Source organism: Ursus maritimus, unplaced genomic scaffold, assembly GCF_017311325.1.
Source record: "Ursus maritimus isolate PB19 unplaced genomic scaffold, ASM1731132v1 scaffold_5, whole genome shotgun sequence".
NCBI classification, from domain to species: Eukaryota; Metazoa; Chordata; class Mammalia; order Carnivora; family Ursidae; genus Ursus; species Ursus maritimus.
This window is the reverse complement of record NW_024426663.1, coordinates 10,316,802-10,343,082: the sequence shown is the minus strand read 5'-3', so window position 1 is coordinate 10,343,082 and position 26,281 is coordinate 10,316,802. Positions and strand designations below refer to the sequence as shown.

Below are 26,281 nucleotides of genomic sequence, written 5' to 3'. Positions count from 1 at the left end.
CTGAAGAATGTTAAAGAAAATTTCTCCTTTCATCCTCCTGAATCTTTGTCATGTAACTTACCAGACCTCCCCTTGCCCACTATACCTTCTTTCCAAGCTTGACCTTGTTTTATTTTTTTTTTCTTTTTCAAATTTCTTTTTAAATTCCGGTCAGTTAACATACACTGTAATATTAGTTTCATATGTAGAATTTAGGGATTCATCACTTACATACAACACCCAGTACTTACCACAAGTGCCCTTCTTAATACCCATCACCCATTTAACCTTGTTTTAGACTTTGAGCTGACAAAGGAGTTGCCAAGAGGAAAACCACCTTCATCAACCACCGTCATATTGGTCAAAAGTCTTAGTAGAATTCTCTAACATATGTCCAAAAACATATTCAAAAACCTCAGAGACTCGGGGCTCTCACACCTTTACCACCTTTCCACTCTTGCCACAAACACAAATATTTAAGTTTCTTTGTTTAACTTAATTACCATTTCCATTCAGATTTTTATGGGCTCTGAAGAAGGGATGATGAGGGAGGGTAGGGAAATGGGAGTGTCTAACATTAGTGACCTTAAAATGGCTAAGCTTCAATTCCTGCTTTTTTCAGTTCTTTGTTTATATCCTGAACAGTCAACTGACTACCCAAAATAGCTGTTTTCCTGAGACAAAGATCAGGGCAGCTCCGTGAATCACAATAGTTGATGACAAAACAGCACGCAGTTCTACCTGCTAATTTGTCCTATTTTATTTTATTTTATTTTATTTTTTTAGCTTCAACTGACAGTTTCATTTTCAGTTATCTTGTCTTTCAGGTTCTTGTTTTTTCTTTCTCAAATATACCCCAAATCTGAAGACTTTAACAGTATTTTTCTTCAGTTATATGATTGTTCCCATATGTATTTTTGCTTACTTAGGTAAAATGACAAACGGATAATATGATTTAAGTGCATTAATAAAATGAATGTTTTGAATAGATCATAATGTGAAAAGCATCCTAGGGTTCAGTGCTAAGCTATGCTTTATGTGAGCAATTAAAGAGAACCATGTTAATAATGACAAATTATATTAAATGTATAAGCTTTCTGTCCCTACCTTCATTAAAAATTAATGTTAAATCCTGGAAAGTAAAACATTTTCTTATTAATTGAAATATCCTTATTTTAGAATCTGAGGAAATACAATTCTTTATATATGGTCAAGTACAAGACAGTCACCCATTTTACTAGGAAATTTAATAGAACAATGAAAAGAAAATGAGGATTGGACCTGAAAACCATTGATTTGAGTTTTAGTTCTACCACTTACCAGCTATGGGATTTCATTGAAGAGATCTACTCTCCACGAACATGGATTTTGTTCAAGTACAAAAAGGAATAATATGCCAGTAATACTTTCCCTACATACATTCATAAAGTGCATTTAATAGATGTATATACACTAAGTAAACTTTGAAATGGTATGCCATTGTTCTTTATCAGAATTATAAAACTTATGGGAATGTAGTTAGGCTCGAAATAGAAGTTGATGGATAGAAGGAGATAATTTTGAAATCTCAGAGCAGAAAGAGAATGGAGTAGACTTGCAACTCTCTCATATAGGAAAGTTTAGTTTGGCATTGGTTAAGGGACTTAGCACTAAGTCTTCAATCATGTCCAAGCTGTTTGTCAGACTTAGCACTAGGTCTTCAATCATGGCCAACCTGTTAATCACACCTAGATAACAATGTCCTGTGTGGTAGAATAATAAGGGATTTATGTATCTGTCTTTCTGATGGTCTGGTTTTGTACGGGCCATTGATTATTTATTTTACAATGTTTTTCAGCCTTGTAAAACTTGCTTCAATAAATTTCCGGGTTTGTTTCATAAATTTGTCTGAAGACAGTTAACAGTGCTGACCAATTAGTCAAGTATGATAGAATAAGAACACAGTATTGTCAGGACATCCAATCTCTCCTTAATGTTTCATTTTTGCTTTGCCAAAGGGTTAGCTGGAGGAAGCTTGCTTTGATCTCAGGATTACTATTTTAACCCTTAGAAAGACACTAAAACATCATCAGTATATTTGTTCAGAAAAGGTAAATCATAAATCAATGTCCTGGTGCACTTTTTTGTTTGCCTCAGATTTTGCAAGGTCTCTTTGACCTAGAAGCAGAATATGTCTGAGATTTCCATCCTACTCACCTCTCATGGTCAGTTAGCACACAATACTGATAATAAAGAACTATAGCATTGCTGACCGGATTGGTACACATGGTCACCTCGTTTTTCAAATAGCTGATTGGTTATGACAAACACTTTTTAAACCTTCTATATTACGTACTTCTCATACTTTCTTCAAAATGTGTGATCTCTTTTGGCATATGTGTATTAAATAGGGAGATTTAAATTTATCATACACTTACTTATAGGCTTACGTGGTGGTGTTTTTGTTAGGAAAATCTACAGAGAAAATTATAGATACGGTCATAACTATGACCTGCTTATGGCCTGAGAGTGAAGTTACATCTGTGTAATTTTTCATTAACATAAAAATGCCAAATTATTGCAAAATCAATTCTCCTCAGATTTTAAAAACTTAATATAGATATTTTTTAAGCATCATCAAACTGTAATTGTGGTGCTAAAATGTGTTTTTGTATAGAGCTGGCACTGTATACAACTTGCTTTTTTGGTAATGATTTAAATTTCATTGGCCAACTGGGGAATAGAATAAAATTCTTGAGTTCGAAACAGTTTGATTTATGCCATTCAATTCACAATAGCTCTATGCTTTATGTCAATTTTGCCATCTGGATTTTCTGTTTATAATCAATCAAAAACTCATTGTTTTGGTCATCTACTCTTGTTCGTATAAATAAAACTAAAAGAGGGAAAGTATATTAATTAAAAAATTACAAAAAGAAACACCATGAAATCTATAAATACATGCACACAAGCAATGATATTGCTTCACAAGTTGACGGATCTAGAGATGTCATCAAAAATGTATTACTTATTACTAATCTTCTGAGAATGACTGAGTCTAAAACTCAGGCAAATTCAATTTTGCTTATACTACCCAATGGAATTCCAACAACATGACCTTTCTCTCAAATGTGCAAAGAAGAAGGATTCCATGTTGCCAAATATTCTATAATTCTAAGCTTTTACAAATGTAGTAAGTTGCTATCTCGTAGCAGTTGGACGATACTTAACATAGCCTAAGCTCTAAAATCTAAGTACAACAGAGAAACCATGCTCTTGTTTCCAGTGTATTGTGCCCTGTAGATGTTATAATCACTATGGAAAAGTAGGTTCAAATTCCCACAAACGTTCCCATCAAAATACCAGAAATATCATGGCTTTTGTTTAAACCTGAGCATCCAGGACTCACTATGGAAGGAAGGCAGTGTGTGACGCCCTTGGTGTTCATGGTTCCATCTCCCGGCTTTTGGGTGGGAAAGGAGGAAAGGAAATGAGTAGTGGGAGAAAATAGGAAAGACCAAGGGAAAACAAGAAATAACTTAAATAATAATGATTTCTGGCATATTTTTCTCACTTTCTCTAGACGCAGTTGCCATTATATCATCTTGTGGTTGGAAGCAACCTTGACATGCATCCGATCCCAGTACATCAAAGTCTTTACATATTATGTATTTTTATTTTATTTTATTTATTTATTTTTATTTTTTGAGAGAGAGAGAGCACAAACATGAGCAGGGGAAGGGGCAGAAAGAGAGGGAGAGAGAGAGAATCTTAAAGACTCAACGCTCAGCACAGAGCCTGTCTTGGGGCCAGATGCAGGGCTCCATGCAAGGCTCAATCTCAAGGCCAAAACCAAGAATCCAATGCTTAACCACTGAGCCACCCAGGAGCCCCTGCATATTATGTATTTTTATTAAAGCTGTCAGATGTGGTTGGAAGGAAAGCACACTGGAAGCAGAGTAATAATAGCTCACGTGTAGTATCTGAGGCCATGCAAATGTCGCCTAATATTTCTGAATTTTACTTACCACATTGGTAAAACAATAAGAGAAAGGTATAAATACGTATAGTTACCCAGACTGTTTTGAAGGAGCCAGTGAAAATATTTTGAAATCCCAAAGTACTATCTAAATATGAAATGCAATGATTATTTCCCTTCACTTGCAGCAGAACTAAGAATTAAAACATCAGGATGTCAACTATAAATTTAGTTATCTAAAGCAAGAAGCTTTATTGCTTTTTTAGATTCAGAAGAGACCTAGAGAAAGAAAGGACACTATCAAAAGGAAATGATGAAAATAACAAACATTGCTTACGCAGACATTCACAAAGAGAAAGCAGGTTAAATAATAATAGGATATTCCACCCAATTACTGCAGCTATGTGGGGGCTGGGGAATAGCTCATTCAGGATGAAAGAAAGATAAAAATATATTTTGAAAAACAGTGAACTTGGAGGTTGAAGTTACAAAATGTTCTAACTGCTGGAAATAAAGAACCAATACTGTGCCTAACATTGAACATTAAAATGAAAACAGAATTTTTCAGAAACATAAATAATGTCCTTGGAAAAAAATAATGTCATGATGTATCAATACACATTTATACCATAATGTTCTCTTTCTTGGTGGAAAATAAGCCCCAAAACTGGATGTTCTTAGAGTGACAAGGGGTTTTGCTGCAGACCTGAACAGACATTTTGAGACTTTACTGGAGCAGAGAGGAGAGAAAGCAGCCTTGACATGGTTAAGAATGGCTATGTGAAGCCTGTTGATGAAAAGAATAGATAAAATTAAGTATAATATTTATTCAAATCAAATATTTTACTACTACAGTACAGACAGTAAAAGGACAAGTTAGGACTTTGAAAAATGTTTGAAAAATATTTTATACAAAGCAATATTTAGAGGGCAACTAAGATTAGCAATAAGCTACGCCAAACACTGGAATTTACACTGTTTTTTTTCTTTTTCTTAATCAAAATATAATTGATATGTAACATTGTGTACATTTAAGGTGTAAATATGTTGATTTATATATTGCAATATGATTACCTCTAGAACACTCACCAATACCTCTGTCATGTCATGTAATTATCATTTCTTTTTTGTGGTGAAACATATTTCTCTGCTACACCTACATTCTTAAATTTCCATAACTACATTATTTTTTTCAAGTTTTTATCATTATTTCAAGAATTACCGTTTTACAGTTATGTTTTCTGATCATTAATCCTGATTGGCAACTCAGTACCTCTGAAAATTATTTTTGCTGTTGTCAGCTCACTGTGACTCAGTTCAGGCGATCGGACTGTTCATAAAGATTTTTACCTTCGTCCAATGTTGCCTTCAACTTCTAACTCAGTAACCTTGGTTATATAATTCACTCTTTTTGATGTCACTCTCCTTTTCTGTATAATAGGGGAAATGGTCATATATACTATAAATTTGTTATAATAATTGTACATATGTTATACAACATATGGCACCTACAAATCATTGCATTTTTATTAAAATTAGAGGTGAGTAGAAATATTAATAAAATGGAATAAAAAGGTATTAAAAGTAGGTTATACTCTGGCAAGATAACAATGAATTCTTGTTACTTTTTAATGATGATAATAATTTTTCACATTTCCTTTGTTTTTCTTTTAAGATTTTAGTTATTTACTTGAGACAGAGAGAGTGAGTGAGACAGAGCAAAAGCTGGGGGAGGGGCAGAAAGAGAGGGAGGAGCAGACACAAACTCCACACTGAGCAGGGAGTCTGATGGCAAGACTCAGTCCCAGGACCCTGGGATCATGACTTAAGCTGAAGGCAGATGCTTAACCAACTGAACCATTCAGGTGCCCTTTCACAGTTCCTATGTAGACATTTTACTTTTGCAATCACATAAAAAATTAAAAATATATTTGTTATTAAAATTCAAATTCACAACTGCTTTTATAAACAGCCCTTTTTTGCAAATATTTCAATGTATTGATATGAGGATCACTTCTTGTAAACATAAATCAATGTTGGGTAAGGGAGATATATAGTTTCTGGGAGGTGATAGATCCTTTATCAATTTTGTTAACTTTTCAATATCAAAACAAATTTATGTAATAAATTCAGTTTAAATTACAGCTTTAGGTAATGTTTGAAATTGTTTTGAACAGTGGTGGTAAGGAAAAAATTATGATTGAATATTGGCAAAGTGAGTGAACAAAATTAGAGAATAAATAAACCATGTAGAGCCAAATATCAGGCCACGTTTTCTCTTAAGACTTGAAAGTGCTCATCATTCAGATATTTAGAGGCTATATCATATAAGAAACAGAAGTGGTTTTTATTTTTAATTTGAAATGTAATGCCATTAAAGAAATGATCAGTAATTTATAGGAAGGATGCCCATTTGGGGTAGTTAATAAGGAAATATTTTGTTTTTAAGCAAACATCAAGGGAAAATGAGCTGCCTATCTTTCAAAGCAGTGGTGAATTATCTGCTTATTGAAAGTTACATGATAATTGTTTTCCTTTTTCTTCTTTATTTTTTTTTCTTTTAGAATGAATAGAAAGATTTGGAATGACTATTCAAATGAACCTCTATGTCTTTACTTTAGCTGTAGTACTTAATAACCCATCTAGAGGATTTAGTTCCAAATAGCCTTCACTAAAATCATTCCGTACCAACTATTTAGCTATTGTAAAACTAGGAAACTTTCTTTGATTATACTAAAATTTAAGACAAGTTCCAGTGACATGAGGGATATTTTATGGTAAACCTCTTTTATACCATATGCTGTGTTAGAAGGAATCCACCATCTTGCTACCCAAAATAAATGGTCATTAATTAAAAGAGTATTATTTTGTCAAAGTTTAAGAAAATGAATATTAGGAAGTTTTTAAGGGAAAAATGTTCAAATGCCATATCATTCTAACACAAATCTGAAGCCATCCCTGCCAAATATTTTTAATACTTAAAATAAGATTTTGTTTGTTTCTAATAGCTTAAAACTTGGAATATATATGTCTTAGAATTACAAAACAAGTTATGGTTACACTGACATGATTAATCTAATGATATTAAAGTGTCACTTCAACATCTTATAGCACTGAACATGCAAATCTGAACCTTGTTGCATTTATTGTGTGGAAAAGAATCTAAGGGCAATGCAAGCACTTATTGGTAGGAAACATTGCAAAGCCAGCCCTGCCACCTTCTGTTCTTAATGTTTCCTATCTGGTTTCAAAGTCAAATCAGTAGATTTAAATCACTAATTTAAATATGTCATAGTATTAATCCCTTAACCAAACACCAGTAACTTTATTTCTAGAATACTATTAACCTTAACTTCCCTATGTTCATTAATTCATATGTACAGAATAATGTATTTCATTGACCCATTTTTATTTTTTCAAGAAGTTCATATATAGACCACATAGGATACTTTTGAAGTTTGCATGTGTATTTATTATGTTATTGAGTCCTAAATAACTTACAAAATTAAAAGCTTTGCTTTTACAGTGTATGCAAGCTATGATGGGAAATGGAATTCTTACCATATAAAATGAAATTTCAGGAAATTTTATTAGCAGAGAGAATTGTGAGTCTGGATGCAATGACATAAGGAGAATGAAAGATGAAAATTTTAGACTCTAAATACACCAAAGAAAAAATTGATGATCAGAGGGAACACTTTTTAAAGTGCCATAAAGCCTATTTTTAATTTGCTAAATTAAATGTCTTATGTCTAAAGACAACATTTCAGATCAATTCTCACAGGCACATTATTGAGAAAAAAATACAACAACCTGAAGAGATTCCAGATTGCTCCTACAAAGTAAAACAAGATCTAAACCCACACCTACAAGGACATTCTTATTCTTGTAAATTTTTGATGCTGTGTAAAATATTTTTAAAAATCATTAAAATTGATGTTGACAGATGTATTATTAACTCTGCTACCATTCTTTTTTTTTTTTTTAAGATTTTATTTATTTATTCGACAGAGATAGAGACAGCCAGCGAGAGAGGGAACACAAGCAGGGGGAGTGGGAGAGGAAGAAGCAGGCTCCCAGCGGAGGAGCCTGATGTGGGGCCCGATCCCATAACGCCAGGATCACGCCCTGAGCCTAAGGCAGACGCCTAACCACTGTGCCACCCAGCCGCCCCTCTGCTACCATTCTTACGTTATTGCCAATACCATGCAACAGAAATTTAGATGCGGGACAGAAATTAGCCTGAAATTTCATGACAATTTATTTTAGGGCAAAAGGAGTAAAGCCCTTTAACCATTGGTGAGCTCTGTCAAATGTAAAATCCACATTTTTCTTATAGGAACTTCTCCATTTTGCATTATTTTTTTCTTATTTAATGTTGGAAATGACACCACTTGAAGTATTGCTTTGTGGTAGAGGCCAAATATTGCGTATATAACTATCTGGCAAACCCCTCCTCTAAATATGTAATAAACATGGGCATATACTGACATTAGTTAGGTTTTTCATAATGTCCACACCATAACTGTGACAACTCCTACTCCTTTTCACTCTAGATGCATCAGCCTCTTATCTCTTCCTCAATTACTACGGTTAACTCCTACCTGAGGGATTTTTCTTTAATTCTTCCCTATGCCTGATATTCTTTCTATCTCTATATGTATAAAACATACATAGTTTAATTTGTCCCTTTAAACCTTCAAGTGGATAACAGAGATAGTATGTCATCAGGGATGCCATTCCGGTTTGAAAAGAGAGAAAGATAGTTGTTTTAGATGCATTCTTGTTTTGGACTATAAGGGCAGTACGACAAGCTTGGCATCCCCAAAATATTCTCAAAGCGTAAAAAAGGGAAATGTTGACTAGAGAGGGTTGTCGTCATGATGTTCGATACTATGATTCGTGTGTGTGTGTGTGTGTGTGTGTGTGTGTGTGTGTTAACTGGTGTTTTGGGCATACTTACCCAAGTCTAGTACATGAGTACCTCTTCTCTCTCTCTTTTTCACCAATGACATTATCTCTCTGGGCGCTAAAGAAAAACAGAAAAACCGCTTCCTGTAACTGTTACCATGAAGGCCAGGCTACAAACTGGGATTTTCCGAATGGGTCGCTTTCTCTATTGCTGGCTGCACCAAACTTCGTTGACTAATCTGGCAGATGCTACTAGAGAAGAAAGTCTCCACCATTACTCATGTTCTGCTGCAGTTTTCTGACTGGTTGAAGTTGAACATCCTTAAGGATTTGTTCAGTTATTTAAAAAATCTATGATTAAAATTTTAAAATACTTTGATAGATTGCCTGAGTTAGATAAGGACAAAAAATGAGTTCTCATGAAAGTGCCCATGTCTGTGTAATGGACTGATCATCAGTGATATTTCTTCTACTTGTACCTGGACATTTGAACCAGTATTTTGTGCCCTCTGAAGGCATTGACTTATTTTTTTACAAAGATATATTTAAATCTCATAAAAGTCTTCAAAGAAGATCTGGCATTTCTCAACTAAATATTTGAGATCGGTTTGCTGATGACTTGATAGTTGATGACAAGGCCATATAGGTTTTGACACCTGGAGTAACATATTTCTTCTCTGATATGAATAAGGTGTTTCTTACCCTGGTACTGTCATTTCCCCTGAAATATCTCAGTGTTATGCTGCTTTGATATATAAATATCAGCACCATGTATCTGATGCTGAGTATTTTAAAATCAGATTTCTATAGTCTTTTTCTGTGTTCTACCCTACATAATGGGTTGTCTTTATTTTTGGTCAATTTGTAAGTGTCTAAAGTCTGACACTTGAAATATTCAAAGCAGCCGCATTAATGGAGATTTTTGTACAAACACAAACACATTAATACAGCAGGAAAGCAGGGTTTAAGCCAGTTTATTGCATGGAAGACATCATTTTCCTGAAAACAAATGGTGTGTTCAGCAGCATCATAGTGACAGTATAAACAGCTGAAAGAGAATTATTGCTAAGAGTTCCACTTTACTTATTAATGATTGAAAGGAAATTCACTGTGATGCCATCAAGAAATGTAAGGTTTTGAATTTTTGTCTTCCTGAAAGAAACAGCTACAAAAAGCAAAAACGAGCATTCATGTTATCAGTTGTATTTATTTTAATTAGAAAAATAAATTGTGGCAATTTAAAAATAATTTGTATTTCATTTTATTCATAAGTTTTTCAACTTAGGAAAAAGTCCTTTTCTGTAGATACAAAGTCAAATATTTGTACTTTTTATTTCTCAGCTACACAATGGAAGAAAGGCTAAAAAAAAATCATTTTCCTGGTCATATGCTATTTTGTTCTCTATCCAACTGGAAGTGAAATGTCTTGGCAGGAGATAAGATGTCAAAAAATGTGCTAGAGTTAAAGAAAATGCATAGAATAGTAGTTTTCTCTGGCTTCTGTGAATATAATGTTCAAAGTAGAGAAGTTAGCAGGTTTATTTATTATCCTTCCTTATTTTTAGCCCATGGGGCTTGAAACAAAATTATTCTCAAGTTTGTTTCTTACTATTTCTATTTTAAAATGGAATATTTCTAAATTTCTCCAGGGTATTTTGTCTCAGTTTTTCATTCTATTCAACTACAATCCTTGAACATGGAGTATTTAGAAAAATGTGAGTGTGTACATGCTTATAATAACATGCATGCATGTATGCACACTCAATAAGCTGAGTGAAGGAAGAGTTGTTCAACCAACTTGGACCATAGTTTGGAGATTATTATACCAGAGCCTTGCAAAGGTTAAGCTATATTTCAGGTAATACAGAGTAACTTTATATTTATTTGAAATCCAGGAGATGATATATATATAGTTATGCATAGTTACATATATTGTTATAACTATGTAGTTATGTATAACATTTTCCATCTATCACTCTACTAAGTATAAATTTGCTTTCTTATAATTAAGGACACCAGGCTTTTTGAGAAGCATCCGAAGGTGTAATGTTTGTTAATCAGTTCCTTTCTAAGGGAGTTACAGATTAATTGGACCTAGCTCTCTAGGTAAATGAAATAAATCTTGAGTTTTAAACAACAATGACAGATGCATGAAATAATCTATTTTGACATATAGTTCTCCTGAGAATCTTTCAAATTCAAAGTCCTTTGTGTAGAGGTTAGTTAACTTTCTTGTGTGCAATGTCAACCCAGAAGACATTATCCAATTTGTTTTTCTTCCATAGTTTTCCTTCCTCCAGTTTCATCATCTGTGTGGAAGCTTTTCAAATTTGACAGCAAAGCAGACTTATTTCAAATTTAGATGGTGTGATACAGAGGCACTGAGATCAACACCTCAGGAATCAGTAGCTTAGGACAGCTGTCCAGGAAACTAGGGGAGAAAATGAATTCTGTGATCAACCATGTATGAGAAAATTGGGAGGGGGCGGTTAAATAGTTATTTTTATTTCCTATAGAAATATTTGTTGTAATTTCCATGATAAATACTTTTTGAATTTTTAATGTGTCTCATATAACATCTTCTTCCCCACCCCAGAATGCCTATAGACATATTGAAAAAATAGTTCTATGGCTACTAGTAATACAGAGTCTTCCCTGTTGTTTTCTGTTGAGGAAACATTTACCTAATCACAGAACCCATTATTTTCACCAAACACAAACCTTTTCAGTGCTTAGATAAACTTCTGTTATATTTCCTCTATTACATATCAGGGCATTAAGCTCAATATCCTGAGAGACATGATGAAACGCATTTAATCCATCCATGACTCAAGAACATTTCTAGTCTGTGTTTTTTGTTAGCTGCAGTGTTGTTAGTGAGCTAAGTACATGTATTAAGACAATTTCAGTAAATATAAATTTTCAACATATATAGCATCTGGTATTTAGACATAAACAGATGGTTCAAGTACAGATGTTTTCAGATATTGGCTACTATTCCATTGTAGATCATAAATCATGGTTACACTAAAGGCTCTTAAGCTAAAGAAGATGGATGTAAAGTTTTCTTGCCAATCAGGATGGGCTTTAATGGCAGGAAAAAAAAAACCCAATAACTAAATCTCTGTTTATTTAACTAGCTATTTTTCCCATACCATTTTGATTACACTCAAAGGTGTATAAAGGGCAAATTAGCAAATCAAATATATCCCTATATAAGATGTACACATAAAAGATGATGTGAATACCCATAATAAACGTAACTAATACTTATTCTAACTTTTTATATGCCAGTCTGTAACTTCTCTAAATTACAGATACAGATATATAGATCTGTATTCCAGAGTTCACTGTGCTATGAAGAGATAGACTATGTAATGTGACTTCCAAAAAAAAAAAAAAAGCTTATATGTCATAGTTTGCATGTTTAATTACATGTCTATCTGACTGCCCTTGTAGACATCAGACCAAAGGATGGACTGATGGATGGCAGAGATGTTCTGATGGTAGACAAGCATCTGGCATAGGAATGTTTTAAAGTTTTTTAAGACCTTCAGTTTTACAAGGGAATCACACATGATTTATGTGACCTTAGTTTTCAATTTTCAAAGTATCCTTGTAATCTCAATGTTGTTCCCTGTCTCACATTTCTAACCATTATAGCCTCAAATATCTTAATGACAGTTTAAGGATGTGGTAATACCAGATCTTACAAAAGTTTTTATGAATACAAAGTCAAAGAGAGCACTCTAGGTCTTTTGCAGCAATCATGTCCGCAAGCTAAGTGTCAGTACATCCTTAGCAATCCCCCTACTTTCCTATGAGCATTGGCACTTCTATGAACTTATACCCACCACAGTAGAAAAGTTTTTGTGGCAATGCATATTCTGGGCTGTAGGTTTGATGTAAAGACCAGCTGCCTAAACCCCCAGCAAGTTTATGCCTGCATTAATAATTTCACAAATTTTGGAAGTACATGGTTGGGGAAACTATGAATTTTTGGGGGACTGGGAAGAAGGGTTAACAAAAGTGGCAAACTAGCAGTCACTAGTTCAAAACAAGGTCACAGGCTGGGGCATCTGGGTGGCTTAGTCAGTTAAGTGTCCGACTCTTGGATTTGGCTCAGGTCCTGATCTCATGGCTTGTGAGACTGAACACTGTGTTGGGCTCCCCACTCAGTGGAAGTCTGCTTGGACATTCTCTCCCTCTGCCCCTTCCCCTGCATGCTCGCTCTGTCTCTCTCTCTTTCACTCAAGTAAATAAATAAATAAATCTGAAGAGAAAAAAAAAAGTCACTGGCAAGTTTCCTTGGATGTCATAATAACTTAAAAAGCATTAATTTGGAGGCTTTTGAATAAAAATCTAGATTATTGGCTTGTTGTAAAGAACATCTGGACACATAGGTATGCTTTCCCATGGTTGGAGATAAGTAATCTTTGCCCCCTTTGGCATTTATTCCCCTGTCACCCATTTTCCCCACCGGCTAATGCAATACCTGACCCAGGTCAGTCAGTTAGGTGATCTGCCTATCTCTGTGGGTGTTTAAGGATAGTGACAGTGTTCTCATTATTGCATTAGGTGCAACTCCACCCTCAGGTCTACCCCCTGAGTCTTGGCCTAGCATATGTGGCATCTCATTTTGAACTCACTTTCTCTTCCTTCCCTTATAAACTATTGTCTCAGTCTATAAATGATAATATCACCAAAACCTGCATGTAACTTCAGATGATAAAGTGCACACCAGTAATAGTCATAATACTTTTTAACATATTACAGTTGAACTATTTGCTCCTCTCTCTCATTGTTCAAACCATTGACAACTTCCACTGAAGAGGCGCTGGCAGAATATAGAGTATTGTCCTAATGGGTTATTTGCATTTATTTTGCTTTAGTTCATAGAAATTCTTATGTTTTCATCAGCAAGAAATCACAACATGAAGATGTGGTTTCACTGATGCAGATATTAAAAGGCGTAAATGGAAAATTGGCATCTAGCTGAATAGACTGGCTCCAACATTAAGCATATCATGCTGCCCAATACGACATGTCTGTACCAGAGAAGGAGTTGATGAATTCATCAACACAATAGACTGGAAAAAAACCATTGTGTTAATTGGCCGCATAAGGGAAAATCAATGCCTTGTTATTCCCCACCATATCCTTGGACCCATGATCTTCATGTTGGTGGAATAAGAAATCACTTCACATGCATTGCCACATACCACACACAGAGCAGCATTTTCGTTCCTTCTTACCTCAAACGGACACACCATCTGTCCTGCACTGTGGATCCTGAAAGCCTTCTTTCTGAGAAGCAAAAAAGAAAAACCCAACATTTCAAGAAAAAATGGGGAGGCTGTGCACTTAATCCACAGATTCCAGACATTCAGTGTTAGCACTTGATGGCATTATTTTCTTACATCCTCTCTCCCCTCATATAGATCAATGTCTTTAAGTAGCTCTTTCACAAACACTTTCATGCTTATTTTATTACCTAGATAAAAATCCCAGGCAGGCAAAGAAGCAACAGTATAAAGTAAACTGTGAGTAACTCGTTTTTACTAAATTATGTTGAGAGACCCCATATAGGTAGGTATGTGAGTATGACTGGCTCTCAGTAAATACTTTAAGGAGGTGACTATCTATCAATCAATCAATTGATTGATATATCACACCAATTTGCTGTATCTTTGGGGGAAAACGCATAGCTGGCCTTCAACAAAGAAGTATAAGGCCAATCATACATATATTCATGCATTGCCACATACCACACACAGAGCAGCATTTTCGTTCCTTATTACCTCAAACGGACACACCATCTGTCCTGCACTGTGGATCCTGAAAGCCTTCTTTCTGAGAAGCAAAAAAGAAAAACCCAATATTTCAAGAAAATATATATATTTTATATATATAATTATATATATATATAATATATATTATATGTTTTCCCCAGGGTAATAGCATTACACAGAGGGCATCTGGCTCTAGAATCAGAAGAGTTAGTCTCACTGTTCACTTGCCATAGATTTTGGGTTGTTTCCATTTTAATCGAGGACAAGTTAATGGCATTTTACAGAGCTATAATAATAAGGATATGCAAATAAGTGCCTGCATAAATCTCTAAATAATAATAAATGATAGTAATTAGTATTTAGCTAATACCTTACTGTATGAGTCCCTAAATATTTTTATAGCACTTGATCCCTATATCTACCCAAGATTCCTACTATGCTGAAACTGAATCAAACTGGTTCTCTATGGAGCATTTTACATTGATCTGTCTACCATGAAAGAAATGTATAGGTCAGCTTTTATTGTGCTAAGTAAACCCCCAGCCTATAAAGTAAATGAGTTGGTGTTAAGAAAATGCTAGCCTCCTGTTTTATCCTATGTAAGATACAAGAATGAAAATAAGAACAAGAATAAATAAGAATAAAAAATACTTATGAAGTCAGAGTGCCTGCCCTCTGCCAGCAATTGTATGTATGTATTATCTATAATCCTCAAAAACACTGTCAAGTAAATTTATATCTTTGCCCAAAGACATATCAAAAGTAATTGCTGGTGCAGAGCACAAGGTCAAATTTGTCACTCTCCAGTGCCTTTCTATAGACTTTGTGCTATACATCTATCTCTCTAGTTTTGGAGACACAATGACTTAACTGAAGAGAAAATACTGAAGAGGATGTCATATCAAGTAGCAGAAGGCATTTAAGAATGTTCTCATACACATCGCCAAGTGATCCTCTGCTTGGACAACACAAAGGACTGGGATAACATGCTTTTTACCAATAAGTAAACCATGCAAGTATTTGAAGCAAGTGTTTGAATAATTCTAGAAAGAAACACACCATCATCTTTTGTACTGGAATGATTTACACTAGCTTTCCCAAATGCCCTAATAAATATTTATTTCTTACTTTTATCAAGTCTAAAGCAATTTAGATGCCCTTCTTTTTCTTGTAGCTTGTATGCCGTTAGCAGGGAAAGCTAGAAATAGAAGATGCATGCTAGTTTTTAGTTGACACAAGTCACTTCCTCTCGCAGTCTATTGGCCAGCTCTAGTTAAATGAACCAACCTAATTGCCAGAGAGGCAGGACATTTTGATCTGCATGTGGATATTTTTGTGTATTATATACTTTATTCCATACTTTGGTTTCTGTTCATGTTTTTATTTCACAAGGAATTGTCTTTATACCAAATTCTGTAAATAACTGAACCATTCGTTATTTTAAAGCTGAAAGCTATTTACTGTCACTATAGATGCTAAACTTTGTGTATTGTCCTTACAAATGGGAAACCTTGGACCTTAGATCTTACTCACAGGCTGTATTTTTTCCTAAGTTATCAAACCATCTGCAACACAATGCAAATCACTATGATGCATTGAGGCAGCAACATAACATGATGTTTCCTGGGATTCAGAATGATAATGGCATTATCTCCTTATTGTCAATACAACTACATTATAGAAAGCGTTCAGTTCTTCCACATCATTGTTTCTAATAAGATACCTTAGCTTTGAAAAGTGAGACCTGAATGACCCAAGCTTTTATTGATTAAAATTTCTTACCAGGATTGAATTCAGACTATAGCAAATAAATTCAACTATATTACATATATATGATATAACCTCGCCTAAGAAAGTGCAGAAAAAGTATTTGATCTAAGTAATTTTGGGTAACAGTTTTACTTGGATACTTTAAGGAAAATGACTAAAGGACTGTACATCACACTGTACTGTAGTTGGTAAATGTGTTTCCTGTAAGATGTAGGCTAACATTTGGAAACCAATGTGTGTGTATACTAGGGTAGAGCAAATAAGTAAAATGTAGATAATGGGAGCCAGATTTCTTCCCGTCAGAGAAAGAAGCTAGAAAGGGAGAGAGAGAGGGAGAAAGAACAGAGTAAGCCTAGAATAAACCCTATGGGGCTAGATGAGAATTAGAGTTATCAGTGTGACTGCTTGGGTTTTTTGTTTGTTTTTGTTTTTTAACTTTTTAAAAAAGATTTTATTTATTTATTTGAGAGAGGGAGAGGAGCAAGGGTAGGGACAGAGGGAGAGGGAGAAGCAGACTCCCCACTAAGCAGGGAGCGTGACATGGGGCTTGATCCCGGAACTCTGGGGTCATGACCTGAGCAGAAGGCAGATGCTTAACTGAGTGAACCACCCAAGCACCCCGTGAGCTTTTGTTTTTATAAATATAGACTATGCATATAGGTAGAGGAGAAATAAAATAGATATGTGTATATATACAGATTAGTATAGCCCACCCCATGTTGGAATTGGGTCAGGGAACCCAAAAGAGGCCCATTCTAATGACCTCTGAAAATATCTCCAAATCAGGTCACATTGTGAAGAATGGGGGTTAGGACTTCAACATATGAGTTTGGGGGGAACACAATTCAACTCGTGACACCTATTCATGTGCATTACACCATCAAAGATTTTCCCTCATCCTCAGCTTATGGGTGTGTATGTGTGTGTGTGTTTGTGTTATTTAGGTTATTTCAGGAGAGGATAAGCGAGCACAAAGTCAAGCTGGGACAGAAAATGTATGGTTCTCACGTAGTTTCCTTCTAAACAGTTGCTGTTAAGAATACCAGCCTGAAAATTTAGTTAAAAAAAAAAATCTCTGAAAACTTACAAAATGCATTAAACTGGAAGGCAACAGAAGTCTTTCTATGGGAGCATAATTCTGTTTGATTAGATCTTACCAAAGACAAACTTAGCAAAAAAATCTACCACTTTCCATTCTGGCAGTGACTCAGCATACTATCATTTATAATAAAGGCAAATTGCCTACTAATTCCATATATTATACACGGTCATACAAATCCAAAGGCAAAGTTTGTCTTCCTGTTTCCTTATAATAAAAATTCATTTCCATCTGCGCCCCAGCAAGGCAGAATTTCCACTGATTTTTTATGCTAAGTTTTGACAGCACTTATACTAGGGATCAATGGATAATATAACACAGTGCCATATGATCGTCATATATCTCACAGATAGAAATATCAATTTCAGTGGAAGGGAAATGGAGAACACTTGAAAACATGCCGAAAAGGAAATACACATATGCAAAAACATATTGGATACTACTGTATTTAAAATATTCTGCACATCTGTTATTAATCTTCCTCTGCTATGTAAAAAATAATTATATTAGCTACTGAAAAATCAGGAAAAAATAGAGTCAGAATCCTGAGGGATGTTGTAATATTCCATAAATATTCAGGCCAGCTGGGCTAGTTTCACAGGCTTTGAGAAAGGCAAAACTTTATAATGCTTACAGTGGGTTTGGTGCTGTTTGCCTGAGAAGTGACCTATTAGTGGGGGGAGTTAAATAAAAGTGCAAACAACAAAGGATATAATCCATTTATAATCCTAAAGCCAGGGCTTCTGTATGCTAATATTTCCAAGGAACTTGGCAAAGAATCAACAAACTAATAGCTCCCTGCTCCCAAAGTATCTGAGCTATTATAGAAGACATATCTCAGGATCATGGAAATGTCCTTAGTGCAGTTCCTAAGAGATAAATGTTTAATATTAAGAAAAATAAGCTATGTTCTGGTGGGAAATAAAACCCCAATAAGAAATCCTAATTTCTGAATTTTTTTTTCAATTTTGGAGTACTAGTATGCTGATAGAAATAACTGATGGAAAAGCACTGTATGTTATATGTTGCTTTTCTTGATGGACTCTCTTAACTCCAGAATTCCAAGTCAGATTTGTATGCTTTTCAAGACACTTATAATATTAAAGATAATATCTTTAAACCCTGAAATCACTTAAATGTGTAACCTGATCCTTTGTGCACACAGAATGACACGCTGAATGTGTTTTGCAGTATGCAGTTTTGCAGGTGCAAGTTCATTGGGAATTTCTGCTAGCGGAACAAAAATCACAAAATCATGGTTCTACAAATATCCTCAAATTTAAAATTGCTCAATTTAGACTTTTCTCTTTTTCTTTAAAGCAGCTTGTTGCTTCTGGGAAGATTATACACCTCATGGATGTCATTTGTAAAGAAGCTTCATAATCATATCTGTCTTCCTTCCTTTTTCCCTTGACCAAATTCAATCAGGCTCTTCTGAGCTCTTTTACAACTAGGCCTCAATTTTTGGACTTCTGTGTTTACCTCTGTATTGTCAAATTTTAGCAAAAATGCTGCTGAATCAGTTTAACCAGAATTGTCCGCCTTGGAAACCTGACCATCCTTGATATCTAATCAGATTCTTCATCCTCCACCATCCCCCAGGGGTATCTGATCACCATGGCCTGCCTTAGCAAGAATCCTGTTTGGTCTGTTTAGCTGGAATCCCTCCCTTATCCCTGATGTTTCCTCTTAATTAATTTTCTATACAACTGTACACCCCACCCCCAGTCCTTTGCTATAAATTCCCACTTTTCTTTGTTGTATTCAGTATTGAGCTCCATCTCTCTCCACCACTGCGAAGCCACATTACATTGGTCCCCACACCTACCCCTGAATAAAGTCTACCTTATCATCTTTAAGAAGTGTCATGAATAAATTTTTCTTTAATACTTCCTCCTTTCCTTCCTTTCATCTAGCCTTCTTTCAGTCTTTACTTCCTTCTGATCTTGTTCTTTTTTTTCCTTCCTTCTTTCCTTTTTTTTTGTAATAATAAAAAAAATGTTTATTAAAAGTTGATTTGCCATGCACTATGTGTTGCTCTGTGAGACATGTTTCTTTGGGGGATGAAACATTTCTAAAATGATGTAATAGATATAGCAGATCACAGAACTAGTATGGTGAAAGAACTCAAATGAGGGCGATGGACTGGACTGGACTCACATAATAGGGCCAGAATTCAATTAACATTATCTAAAAATATTAATTCAAAGAAAGGAGTATGTGTAAATTCACAAATTGATCCCCAGATTATTCATTCAGTATGACAATACATGTAAAAATTCCTGGTTTATTTGTGTACAATTTAGTCTAATTTCAAGGTTAAATGCTTTTCTAGAAAATTAAATAACATTCATCAAAATTTATAAATGCTTTCCTGTGATGTTATAATAACTTAGAAACTTAAAGAAGGAGGAGACTTCAGGAGTCATGTATCTAGTCATAACTTTGGTAGTCAAACAAGGAAATCAATTATTTTATACATTCATAAAGCAATTACTATTTGATGTGCAAGATATAAGGTACAAAGTGTGGTATAGATATGAAACCATGTAATTATGCAGAGGTGATATATCACACTGTATTAGGTAGGGACAATAAAACAAAAACAATGAAGGTCATTTCCAGCATAACACAGTATATGATGATTATTAAATAGTAATAGGAATAATTCAAAGGAAAAGGAGGTCTCTATGGGTCAAGCTCTCAGGGAAGCAGAAGTAGGGATTGAGTTAGAGAGTTTGAAGCTTTGCTAAGATTTTGTTCAGAATCTAAGTTCAAACATATTTTAAGCAAGTGAAGAATATTCTTTTTTTTTTTTTAGGAATATTCTTACATTGTGCCGTAAACTATAAAATACCAAGTTACCCGACCCCTCCATCACCACCATCATACATTAGCATGTGCATAATAGTATATGTGGAATAACAATATATACATTAGTCTCTGCCCCCACTCCTTCCTGACACAGAGGACACTAGGAGCATCTTCTGTTCTAATGAGGTGACTAGATGGGCTTGTTATACAAAGAATGGATATCTTCCCCTATTATCCAGTCCCCTCCACTAAAGCCATAGAAACTAAAACAAAGATATTTTGCCCTCATTGGTCTATCATCTCTATCATCTTATATCAATAAATTGCTTTCTCAAAGCAATCTATAGTGTTTAGGTTTTGTCACACTTTTCTGTGAGAAATGTGTACTATATTCATACAGAATTTATTATTATACCTTAAGTTGGTTCAGTGTAGGCTACATGGTAAGAAAATGAACCTTAGTAGTATTAAACATATGCTGAATTATTTTTAGAATATATATATATAAATTTTTATTTTATTAATTTGAGAATAATCATCCACTTGTAATGCTTTTATTTCGTTAAATATCTTTTTATTCTAAGCAGCACTGTAAGATACTCTTTTTTTTATGATGACTTTAAGAACAGAATATGTCACTAGACAAAAAAATGTACTTTCATATAGCAGACCAGTATGCTTTTTTTTTTTTTAATATGGACTGTATAGTTTCCTGTCACCGACAAAAATCTATATTGGACAGGTACCAAGTATTTAATAAATACTTGATGAGCAAAACTAAATATCCCTTAAATAAGACTCATCAAATAAATTTTTAAAAGCTGCTTTTTTTCCAGTGACTGCTTATTTATCTGTTGAATAATAAAGTAAAACCATTTAACAAAATATATTAAGAGATGAACAGTGGGGGTTGCAATTAAAGTTCATTATCTGCTACATGGCGCTGTCATATTTCTTTGACTCTATGTTTTGATTTCTTTCAGTTCTGTAACCAAAGATACAAACTTTCATCTTCAATCTCTCAATCACTCCCATTTATCTCCCCACATTTCACCTTGAAGCCAAATTTAATAACTAAGCTTTAAAACCTGAAAGATGGGGCAAGGCCTTATCTTTAGCAACATGAATAATGTCCAATTCTCAAAAAAGAAAATGCCCTCAACTTCTAGAGCAAGATTAAATTATATATTTACTCTGGGATCTGGGCAGAGAAAAAGTCAATGGGCTATTCCAAATCATCTTTATTAGCCATGCTATAAAGATGTCATCGAGGACCATGTATTATTGATGCCTTTATTGTTTTCTTTTCATACTGTGATCAATAACAGTAGTATAAAATTTCCCACCAGTTACTTGGTCATCTTGTAGCCCTATGGGATAACATAGAAAACTCAAGAAGATTTGCAACTGAAACATTATTTACAGGAATGCATCCTTTAGATGCTGAGCTAATACAGTACTCTTCTTGATTTACTAATGAGATAAAGTCAGTGAAAGAGTAAGAGCAAATATGCACTCAGAGTATATTTCCATAGCTTTCCTTTTCCCTTGGCTCATCATTTTATTACTGAATTGGATGGCAAAAACTAAATAGCCTTTAAGCCTGCATCAGCATTTCTATAGCTACTCAAAATATATGTTGTCCTGCTATTATTTTATTTTACATCATAACCTTTTTTAGTTTCTGAAATAAATTTGAGATTATATCAGTTCTGACCATTCAAAGCAGGTGAATCTTCCCAGAAGAATAGAGTGCCCTAGAAACATGAGGGTCAAATCACAGAGCACACAGATAAGCAAGAGTTTCCCGGACCTGTCATAATTTATTACTTTGAAAAGTATTGTGTTCTCATTAAGACTCTTTTGGTTACCTATTAGAGAAACACAGTGAAGCTGGTTTAAAACAAAACCGTGGGAGTTCTTAGATTAGCAGACAGCTATCTTCTGGAATACAAGTTCAAGGATGAGTCTTTCCTCCAGATAGACCGAATGTAGATGAAAAGAATTCAGAAATATTAGATGAATTTTCTCTCTGCTTTTTGGCATTTTTCTTTTTTTTTTTAATTATTTTTTATGATGTTCAACCAACATAAGATACATCATTAATTTTTGATGTAGTGTTCAATGATCATTAGTTGTGTATAATACCCCGTGCTCATCACCACACGTGCCCTCCTTAATACCCATCACCCTGTTACTTCATCCCCACACCCCCCTCCCTTCTGTAACCCTCAGTTTGTTTCCTGGAGTCCAGAGTCTCTCATGGTTAGTCTCCCTCTCTGATTTCTTCCCATTCAGTTTTCCCTCCCTTCCCCTGTGGTCCTCCACACTATTCCTTATGTTCCACATATGAGTGAAACCATATGATAATTGTCTTTCTCTGCTTGATTATTTCACTTAGCATAACCTCCTCCAGCTCTATCCATGTCGAAGCGAATGGTGGGTATTCATCTTTTCTGATGGCAGAGTAATATTCCATTGTATATATGAACCACATCTTTTTTATCCACTCATCTGTTGAAGGGCATCTTGGCTCCTTCCACAGTTTGGCTATTGTGGACTTTGCTGCTATGAACATTGGGGTGCAGGTGTCCATTCTTTTCACTACGTCTGTATCTTTGGGGTAAATACCTAGTAGTGCAATTGCTGGGTCGTAGGGTAGCTCTATTTTTAACATCTTGAACAACCTCCATACTGTTTTCCAGAGTGTCTATACAAGCTTGCATTCCCACCAACAGTGTAAGAGAGTTCCCCTTTCTCCACATTCTCACCAAAACTTGTATTTTTCTTTCTATACATTATGGTTGCACACTGAGTTCTCCTGTTTCTTGGTAATCTTAACAATATTTTGCCACTACAACACTAAACAACAGGTTTATATACCTTATAAACACACACACACACACACACACACACACACATATATATATATATATTTAGATACACACGCATGTATGTGTGTGTGTGTGTGTGTGTGAAATATATAAATATACCTTAGTTCCAAACATGAATTAGAGACCAACTGGCTGTTACCAGTGTTTAAATGTTGCAATGCAAATGCTCTCTATTATGAATATATCTGCCTTTTCAAAATCATCAGGTTTGGGGCCTCTGGGCGATTCACTTGGTTAAGCTTCTAACTTCAGCTCAGGTCATGATCTTGGGGTCCTGGGATGGAGCTCTGCATTGGACTCCTCCTCAGGGGGGGTCTGCTTGTCCCTCTCCCTCTGCTCCTCCCCCTGCTCCTGCTCTCTCACTCTCTCTCTCAAATAAATAAATAAAATCTTTTAAAAAAATCATCATATTTAACTTATCTGAAAGTAACTTATTTAGCATGTTTACTTTTTATGATATTCAGGAATTTGGTATTTTGATTTATGTAACTTTTGAATAGTAAGACAGTTGTAAAGAAAATGAGACAGAAATATTTGAATTGTTTCTAGCTTGATAGGAAATGTCCTTGAAAATGTGTGTATTTAATATGCCTACATGTATTTGTGTATTCATTTATATTTTTTCATATATCTTGCATATTCTGACTTTGTTTACTCAGAAAAATATAAAAATAAAATGTATAAAATGCATGATATTGGCCATGTAAATGAAATTCCAACTATGAACAACTGGCTTAAGGAAAAAAAAGGTGAAGGTATATGGAGTTTATTTTGGTGAAAATATGAGATCCATTCATCTCTCCAGAAGCAGTATTAAAATATCCTTTGTTAACATGATGTTTATTTGTTATATTGACTACTATGTAAACTAAAATGAGTATAATTCTATATATTTGATCAAAGATATAGTCATTCCCCCAACACTAGCATAATTCATATAATTTTAAAATGGTGTGTAATAAATACCTTGGAGTCTCAAGGAAAATGTATGAACAAATAGTATCAATAAAGAGAAAGCAAACCAAAAAAAAAAAAATTGGGGCCTTAAAAGTTGGATTAGCTGAAATGAAATAATCATTACTAGAGGATTTCAATAGCCAGTTTGAGCAGACAGAAGAAAGAATCAGTGACTTGATGATGATGAATTGCAATTATCTTGTCTTAGGAACAGAAAGTAAAAATAAAAATAATGAACTAAGATTTGTGAGATACCATCAGTGAACCAACAGTAGCATAATCAGAACCCCAGAAGGAGAGGAGAAGAGAGAAAGAGTAGGGTAGAAAGAATACTTGAAAAAATGACTAAAAAACATACTGAATTTGATCGAAGACATGTATCTGTTCTTTCAAGAAACTAAATGAAACCCAACAAAGAGTCAATACAATGAAATCCATACCTAGGTACATTATAATCAAATTGTTCACAGTCAAGGACAAAAGGGGAATCTTGAAAGCAGTGTGAGAACAGTGACTCATCATGTACAGGGAAACCTTAATAAGATTAACAGCAGATTTCTCATCAGAAGCCATGGAAGCTACAAGAGAGTGGGATGGCATTTTTAAAGTGTTGAAAGAAAAGGAGAAAAGAAGAACCTGTCAAAAATTGTGAATGTGGCCAATTACCCTTCAAACATGAAGAAAAGAGTAAGATATCCCCAGATGAAAACAAACAAATAAAAACAGCTAAAGGAAGTCATTGCAAGTAGACCTGCCCTACAAGAAATGCTAAAATGAGTCCTTCAGGCTGACATGAAAGGATACTGGATAATAACTTGAAACCATATAAAGAAATAAAGAACTCTGGTAACGGTAACCACATAATAAATATAAAGTCTGGTATTATTGTATTGTTGGTTTATAACTGGTTTTTTTAAATGTTCTACATCATTTAAAAGATAAATACATAAACTAATTGCTATAAATCTATGATGTGAAAGTAATGTATAGAGATGAAATTTGTCACAGCAACAGTGTAAGGAGGTGTGTGGAAAAGGACATGGATAAACATTAAATATGTATTTCTAAGTGAAATAAGATAATCTGAAAAGCCTTCTGTAGGACTCCAACTATGTAAACCCTGAAAAAGGCAAAACTATTGAGAAAGTAAAAAGATCAGTGGTTGCTGGGCATTAGGGAGGAGAGAGGGATGAATAAGTGGAGCACAGAACATCTTTTTGTAGTAGAACTATTCTGCATAGTACTATAATGTTGGATACATGTCATTATACATTTATCAAAACCCAGAGAATATACGATACCAAAAGAGAACTCGAATGTAAACGATGAATTCTGGGTGATGGTGATGTGTCAGTGTAGACTGAAAAATTGTTACAAGACTACCATTCTGGTGGGGGATTTTGATAATGGGAGAGCCTGTGTACATGTGGGCAATAGGGATTATGGGAAATCTCTACACGCTTTGCTCAATTTTGGTGTGAACTGAACTTAAAACTAAAATGCAAGGTGTATTTAAAAATATGCTACATAAAGCCAAAAATGTTTGGAAAAGTTGGGCTAAAACTACAGAGACAATTACTATATTTAATGAGAGTTTTTTCACTTTTTTTTGGTAGCAAAAAGTGAGGGATTTCACGGAGGCCAAGGTAGAAGAGAAGAAACCATGCAGAGCAAATAGAAATCTCACATGGAAAGAGATGATGTCTTATACTCACCCCAGGGCAACAAAGTGAAAGCATTAATGCAGCTTCCCTGGTTTCAAGTCTGAAAGCCAAGCATAGATACCCTATGGTGAGAGAAATGAAACAATCTTGTCTCGCACTGCTGTGAGCCTTCTTTCTGTAACACCAACATCAGGTTGTAATTACAAGTCCACTAGGTTGGTTGACTTTGAAAATAGGGCCCTTCTTCCATGGTAAGACAACACTGTTTCCACTGAGTCTATCTTGGGAATAGCCTATTCTCAATAAGCACCACAGTAACATGAGCCCTATCCTTGTATCCGAGAAATCAAATCATTTCTAAGTGGCTGCTAACAAGCCAGTAATATATATTTTTGTGTGTGTCTCTGTGTGTGTGTGTGTCCAATATCATGTCAGAGTGGTGG

General features: G+C 34.7%; 1 long non-coding RNA gene across 2 annotated transcripts in view; it reads left to right on the top strand.

The window, feature by feature from the left end:
• LOC103672227 overlaps window positions 1-26,281 on the top strand; it is a 191,262-nt gene that overhangs the window by 65,328 nt on the left and 99,653 nt on the right. The window contains exon 5 of one of the 2 annotated variants that reach the window (XR_005832386.1): window positions 18,833-19,402. The exons of the other annotated variant lie outside the window; for it this stretch is intronic. This is a non-coding gene — a long non-coding RNA (uncharacterized LOC103672227). Of the gene's footprint in view, window positions 1-18,832; window positions 19,403-26,281 lie in introns of those variants that run through there. 2 annotated transcript variants of the gene reach the window in all.